This window comes from Lipotes vexillifer, unplaced genomic scaffold, assembly GCF_000442215.2.
Source record: "Lipotes vexillifer unplaced genomic scaffold, Lipotes_vexillifer_v1.1 scaffold231, whole genome shotgun sequence".
NCBI lineage: Eukaryota > Metazoa > Chordata > Mammalia > Artiodactyla > Lipotidae > Lipotes > Lipotes vexillifer.
Window position 1 is genome coordinate 4,559,565 of NW_006791822.1, and position 8,736 is coordinate 4,568,300.

Here is an 8,736-nt window from a genome sequence, read left to right on the forward strand (position 1 = left end):
TTTTTTCTGACTTTAATCTAAATGCTTTAGTGTTCTACCTATAGGGAATGTAAGTGCTGGTCATGCTGATGTCTACATACCTGCATAGAAGATATGATATTTTTCACTGTAAATAAAATTTACATTTGTAAATATGTCTCAATTTTTAAAAGTCTGGTATATTCCCAAATTGTGCAAAGTTGAGGACCAACCCCTGGATCTAATTAAATCTATCAAAGTAAATAACCTGCCTAAATATTAGGCAGATTTTCCTGGTAATATTACTACCTCACAAAATGTCCTTTGTTCACACTGAAGTGTGAATGATTTAAACATTCTTATTTAAAAATTAACAATTACTTAAGCTTTTACTAATGATGAGAAGGTAATAACATTCCTAAAAGATCTAATCAAAGGGACAAGGCACCTGGGACACCCCAGTGCATACCCACTTCAGCTCCAGCCATCCCGCCAAAGTGGCCTCCATGCAGCATGGCCTGAGACCCCATGGCCTACACTCACTTTAACTCCAGCTATCCTGCCATGGAGGACACAGCAACACAGTTGTATTCCCCAACACAGCATGCCACAGGAACCCCCCCAGCCCATGCTTGCTCTAGCCATAGCTTTCCTGCCAGGCAGCTCTGTGTGGCATACCCCAGGATCCCACAGTCCCTCCCCACTCCACCTCCAGCCATTCTGTCAAGGCAGCCCAGAATAAGGAGTTTACACAAGGGATGCTCCTACACAAGCCCATGTCTTCAAGACCAGAAGAGGTAGCAATTTCACCTAATTCAAAGAAACAAAGACATAAAGTCAAACAAAATAAGTATATATATATATATATATATATATATATATATATATATACTTATTTTGTTTGTCTTTATGTCTTTGTTTCTTTGAATTAGGTGAAATTGCTACCTCTTCTGGTCTTGAAGACATGGGCTTGTGTAGGAGCATCCCTTGTGTAAACTCCTTATTCTGGGCTGCCTTGACAGAATGGCTGGAGGTATGAAAAAGAGATAATTCATAATATAAAGAGTTCAGAATGATAGTCATAAAGATGTTCACCAAATTCGGGAGAAGAATTGAGGAACACAGTGAGGACTCCAACAAAGAGTTAGAAAATATAAAAAAGAACCAATCAGAGCTGAATAATATGATAAAAGAAATGAAAAGTATACTAGAAGGAATCAACAGCAGGCTAAATGATACAGAAAAATAGAACAGCAATATGGAGATAAAATAGTGAAAATCACCCAATCAGAACAGCAAAAAGAAAAAAGAATTTTAAAAAATAAGGATAGTTTAAGGGATGTCTAGGACAGCACCAACTCTGCTAACAGTCACATGATAGGGATCAGAATGAAGAAAGAGAGAAAGCAGCAGAAAATGTCTGAAGAAATAATGGCTAAAAACTCCCCTAACCTGGGGAAACAAATATCCAGGTCCAGAAAGCATGAAGTTGCAAACAGGATAAACCCAAAGAGATCCACACTGAGACATATCATAATTAAAATGACAAAAAATTAGAGAATTTTAAAGGCAGCAACAGAAAAACAACTATCACATACGAGGGAAATCCCATGAGGCTATTAGTTGATTTTTCAGCAGAAATTTTGCAGGACATAAGAGAGTGGCTTAATATATATTTAAAGTGCTGAAAGGAAAAAAAAAAAACAAACTTACAAGCAGGAACACTCTACCCAGCAGTTATTACTCAGAATCAAAGGAGAGATAGTTTCCCAGACAAGTAAAAACTAAAGGAGTTCATCACCACTAAACCAGCCTTACAAGAAATGTTTAAGGGTCTTTTTAAACATAAAGAGGGTCATCACTAGAAATAAGAAAATACATGAAAGGAAAATCTCACAGGTAAAGGCAAATATACAGTAAAAGCAGTGGATCAGCCACTTTAAAAGCTACTATGAAGGTTAAAAGGCAAATGTAGTACAATCAATTATAATTACAATTAGTTAAGAGATACACAAATAAAAAGATGTAAAATATGACATCAGAAGCATAAAACCTGGGGGGAGAATAAAAAAATATAGTGTTTCTAGAATGCATTCAAACCTAAGCAACTATTAGCTTAAAATTTTAAAAAAATATATGAAAATAATGAAAAACAAAAACCTACAACAGATAAACAAAACTAAAGTGAAAAGAACCCAAATGTAACACTAAAGAAAATCATGAAACCATAAGGGAAGAAACTAGGAGAAGAAAGAAACAGAGAAGGACTACAAACATGAGCAGAAAACTGTCAATAAAATAAGTATATACCTATCAATAAGCACTTTAAAAGTAAGTAGACTAAATGTACCAATAAAAAGACATAGGATAGATGAATTAATTGAAACAAACAAAACCAAGTCCCATTTATATACTGCCGAAAAGAGACATTTCAGAAGAAAGGACAGACACAGACTGAAAGTGAAGATATGGAAAAAGATATACTATACAAGAGGAAATGAAAAGAAAGTTAGAGTATCTATACTTATATCAGACCAAAGACTTTAAAACAAATACTGTTCTAAAAGACAGAGAAGATATTACATGATGAAGTCAATACAAGAAGGGGATATGACATTCGTAAATATTTATGAACCTAATATTTTATATATATATATAAATTACATATTTATAAATAATAAAGCAAATATTCACAGATATAAAGGGGAAATTGGCAATAATAAAATAATAGTAAGGGATTTTAATAACCCACTTACAGCCAGACAGAAGTTTAATTAGGAAACATTGGCCTTAAATGACACATTGGACCAGATAGACTTAATAGATATATATAAAACATTCCATCCAAAGCCTGCAGAATACAATTTCTTTTCAAATGCACATGAAACACTCTCCAGGACAGATCATAGGTTAATCCACAAAACAAGTCTCAATAAATTTTAAAATGCTGAAATCATATCAAACATTTTTTTCTGACCAAAACAGTATGAAACTAGAAATCAGTTATAAGAACAAACCTGGGAAAAACCCCACAAGCCTGTGGGGACTAAGGAACATGCTACTAAACAACCAATGGGACAATGAAGAAATCAAATATGATATCAAAAAATACCTTGAGACAAATGAAAGTGGAAAGAAAACTTTCCAAAATCTATGGGATGCAGCAAAAGCAGTTATAAGAAGGAAGTGCACAGTAATACAAGTTTACTTCAAGAAATAAGAAAACCCTCAAATAATCTAACTTCATACCTAAAGGAACTAGAAAAATGAAGAAAAAACAAAGCCCAAACTTAATACTAGTAGAGAAATAATAAATGTCAGTCTGTAAATAAATAAAATAGAGACTGAAAAAAACAATAGAAAGATCAATGAAACTAAGAGTCGGTTCTTTGAAAACACATACAAAATTAATAGACCTAGGGCTTCCCTGGTGGCGCAGTGCTTGAGAGTCCGCCTGCCGATGCAGGAGGCGCGGGTTCGTGCCCCGTTTCGGGGGGATCCCGCATGCCGCGGAGCGGCTGGGCCCGTGAGCCATGGCCGCTGGGCCTGCGCGTCCGGAGCCTGTGCTCCGCAAATGGGAGGGGCCACGACAGTGAGAGGCCCGCATAACGCAAGGAAAAAAAAAAAAAAAAAAAAAAAAATTAATAGACCTAAAGATAGACTCATCAAGAAAAAAAAAAGAGGGCTCAAAATCATAAAAAGAAGTTACAACTGATACCACAGAAATAATCATAGGAGACTACTATAAAAATTATATACCAAAAAAAATGGGCAACATAGGAGAAATGGATAAATCCCCAAAACATACAATCTTAGAAGAAACAGAAAATATAAAGAGACCAATTACTAGTAATTAAATTGGATCAGTAATCAAAATAACTCACAATAAACTAAAGTCCAGAACCAGAGAGATTTACAGGTGAATTCTAGCAAACATTTAAAGAAGAGTTAATCCTTCTCAAAATATTCCAAGAAACTGAAGAGAGAAGAATGCTCCCAGACTCATTCTATTAGGCCAGCATTGCCCTGATACTAAAACCAGACAAAAAGACTCCAAATAAAGAAAAAATTACAGGCCAATATCCTTAATGAACATAGATGCACAATTCCTCAACAAAATATTAGCAAACTGAATTCAACAGTACATTAAAACGATCATATGCCACAATCAAGGGATGTTTATTCAAGAAATGCAAAGATGGTTCAATATCCATAAATCATTCAATGTGATACACTATATTAACAAAACAAAGGATAAAAACCATATGATCTGCATCATAGATGCAGAAAAAGCATTTGACAAAATTTAACATCCATTCATGATAAAAGTCTCAACATAGTAGATATAGAGTGAATGTATCTTAACATGATAAGGGCTATATATGACAAACCCAGAGCTAAAAATATATTCAGTGATGAAAACCTGAACATTTTTACTCTAAGACCAGGAACTAGAGAAGAATGCCCACTCTTACTACTTTTATTGAACATGGTGTTGGAAATCCTAGCCACAGGAATCAGACAAGAAAAAGATATAAAAGGCATTCATTTGGGGAGAGAAGAATTAAACCTGTCACTATTTACAGATAACATGAATATATATATATATATATATAATATATATATATATATATAATATATATATATATATATATCCTAAAGACTCCACAAAAAAATTCTTAGAATACATGAACTCTGCAGAAACTAGGGTAGGACCAAGATGGTGGAGTAGAAGGACGTGCTTTCACTCCCTCTTGTGAGAACACCAGAATCACAACTAGCTACTGGACACTCATCGACAGGAAGACACAGAAACTCACCAAAAAAGATACCCCACATCCAACGACAAAGGAGAAGCCACAATGAGATGGTAGGAGGGCTCAATCACAGTAAAATCAAATCCCATAACTGCTGGGTGGGTGACTCACAGACTGGAGAACACTTATACCACAGAAGACCACCCACTGGAGTGAAGGTTCTGAGCTCCACATCAGGCTTCCCAACCTGGGGGTCTGGCAAGGGGAGGAGGAATTCCAGAGAATCAGACTGTGAAGCTTAGTGGGATTTGATTGCAGGACTTCGACAAGACTGGGGGAAACAGAGACTCCACTCTTGGAGGGCACACACAAAGTAGTGTACGCATCGGGACCCAGGGGAAGGAGCAGTGACCACGGGAGACTGAACCAGACCAACCTGCTAGTGTCGGAGGGTCTCCTGCAGAGGTGGGGGGTGGCTGTGGCTCACTGCAGGGACAAGGACACTGGCAGCAGAAGTTTGGGGAAGTACTCCTTGGCGTGAGCCCTCCCAGAGTCTGTCATTAGCCCCACCAAAGAGCCCAGGTAGGCTACAGTGTTGGGTTGCTTCAGGTCAAAAAACCAACAATGCAGGAACACAGCCCCACCAATCAACAGTCAGCAGATTAAAGTTTTACTGAGTTCTGCCCACCAGAGCAAGAGTCAGCTCTACCCACCACCAGTCCCTCGCATCAAACTTACACAAGCCTCTTAGGCTCATCCACCAGAGGGCAGACAGCAGAAGCAAGAAGAACTACAATCCTGCAGCCTGTGGAACAAAAACCACATTCACAGAAAGATAGACAAGATAAAAAGGCAGAGGGCTATGTACCAGATGAAGGAACAAGATAAAACCCCAGAAAAAAAACGAAATGAAGTGGAGATAGGCAATCTTCCAGAAAAAGAATTCAGAATAATGATAGTGAAGATGATCCAGGACCTCAGAAAAAGAATGGAGGCCAAGACCGAGAAGATGCAAGAAATGTTTAACAAAGACCTAGAAAAATTAAAGAACAAACAAACAGAGATGAACAAGACAATAACTGAAATGAAAACTACACTAGAAGGAATCAATAGCAGAATAACTGAGGCAGAAAAACAGATAAGTGACCTGGAAGACAGAATGGTGGAATTCAATGCCGCAGAACAGAATAAAGAAAAAAGAATGAAAAGAAACGAACACAGCCTAAGAGACCTCCGGGACAACATTAAACATAACAGCGTTCACATTATAGGGGTCCCAGAAGGAGAAGAGAGAGAGAAAGGATCCAAGAAAATATTTGAAGAGATTATAGTCGAAAACTTCCCTAACATGGGAAAGGAAATAACCACCCAAGTCCAGGAAGTGCAGCGAGTCCCATGCAGGATAAACCCAAGGAGAAACACGCTGAGATACATAGTAATCAAACTGGCAAAAATTAAAGACAAAGAAAAATTATTGAAAGCACGAAGCTGAAAACGACAAATAACATACAAGGGAACACCCATAAGATTAATAGCTGATTTCTGAGCAGAAACTCTACGAGCCAGAAGCGAGTGGCATGATATACTTAAAGTGATGAAAGGGAAGAACTTACAACCAAGATTACTCTACCCAGCAAGGATCTCATTCAGATTCAATGGAGAAATCAAAAGCTTTACAGACAAGCAAAAGCTAAGAGAATTCAGCACCATCAAACCAGCTCTACAACAAATGTTAAAGGAACTTCCCTAAGTGGGAAACACAACAGAAGAAAGGGACCTACAAAAACAAACCCAAAACAATTAAGAAAATTGTCATAGGTACATACATATCGATAATTACCTTAAACGTGAATGGATTAAGTGCTCCAACCAAAAGACACAGGCTTACTGAATGGATACAAAAACAAGACCCATATATATGCTATCTACAAGAGACCCACTTCAGACCTGGGGACACATACAGACTGAAAGTGAGGGGATGGAAAAAAATATTCCATGCAAAAGGAAATCAAAAGAAAGCTGGAGTAGCAACACTCATATCAGATAAAATAGACTTTAAAATAAAGGATGTTACAAGAGACAAGGAAGAACACTACATAATGATCAAGGGATCAATCCAAGAAGAAGATATAACAATTATAAATATATATGCACCCAACATAGGAGCACCTCAATACATAAAGCAACTGCTGACAGCTATAAAAGAGGAAATCAACAGTAACACAATAATAGTGGGGGACTTATCACCTCACTTACACCAATGGACAGATCATACAAAATGAAAATAAATAAGGAAAAAGAAGCTTTAAATGATACAACAGTCCAGAGAGATTTAATTCATATTTATAGGACATTCCATCCAAAAACAGCAGATTAAACGTTCTTCTCAAGTGCACTTGGAACATTCTCCAGGATAGATCACATATTGGGTCACAAATCAAACCCCAGTAAATTTTAAAAAATTGAAATCATATCAAGCATCTGTTCTGACCACAACGCTATGAGATTAGAAATGAATTACAGCAAAAAAAACGTAAAAAACACAAACACATGGAGGCTAAACAATACATTACTAAATAACCAAGAAATCACTGAAGAAATCAAAGAGGAAATCAAAAAATACCTAGAGACAAATGACAATGAAAACACGATGATCCAAAACGGGATGCAGCAAAAGTAGTTCTAAGAGGGAATTTTATAACTATACAAGCCTGCCTCAATAAAGAAGAAAAATCTCAAGTAAATAATCTAACCTTACACCTAAAGGAACTAGAGAAAGAAGAAGAAACAAAACCCAAAAGAAGAAAGCAGAAGGAAAGAAATCGTCAAGATCAGAGCAGAAATAAATGAAATAGAAACAAAGAAACTAATAGCAAAGATCAATAAAACTAAAAGCTGGTTCTTTGAGAAGATAAACAATACTGATAAACTATTAACCAGACTCATCAAGAAAAAGAGGGAGAGGACTCAAATCAATAAAATTAGAAATGAGAAAGGAGAAGTTACAACAGACACTGCAGAAATACAAAGCATTCTAAGAGACCAATAAAAGCAACTCTATGCCAATAAAATGGACAACATGGGAGAAATGGACAAATCCTTAGAAAGGTATAACCGTCCAAGACTGAAGCAGGAAGAAATAGAAAACACGAACAGACCAATCACAAGCACTGAAATTGAAACTGTGATTAAAAATCTTCCAACAAACAAAAGTCCAGGACCAGATGGCTTCACAGGTGAATTCTATCAAACATTTAGAGAAGAGTTAACACCCATCCTTCTCAAACTCTTCCAAAAAATTGCAGAGGAAGGAACATTTCCAAACTCATTCTATGAGGCCACCATCACCCTGATACCAAAACCAGACAAAGATACTACAAAAAAAGAAAATTACAGACCAATATCACTGATGAATATACGTGCAAAAATCCTCAACAAAATACTAGCAAAGAGAATCCAACACATTAAAAGGATCATACACCATGATCAAGTGGGATTTATCACAGGGATGCAAGGATTCTTCAATATACGCAAATCAATCAATGTGATACACCTTATTAACAAACTGAAGAATCAAAACCATATGATCATCTCAATAGATGCAGAAAAAGTTTGACAAAATTCAACACCCATTTATGATAATAACTGTCCAGAGTGTGGGCATAGAGGGAACCTACCTCAACATAATAAAGGCCATTTACAACAAACCCACAGCAAACATCATTCTCAATGGTGAAAAACTGAAAGCATTTCCTCTAAGATCAGGAACAAGACAAGGATGTCCCCTCTCACCATTATTATTCAACATAGTTTTGGAAGTCCTAGCCACGGCAATCAGAGAAGAAAAAGAAATAAAAGGAATACAAATTGGAAAAGAAGAAGTAAAACTGTCACTGTTTGCTGATGACATGATATTATGCACAGAGAATCCTAAAGATGCTGCCAGAACACTACTAGAGCTAATCAATGAGTGTGGTAAATTGCAGCATACAAAATTAATGTACAGAAATCTCTTGCATTC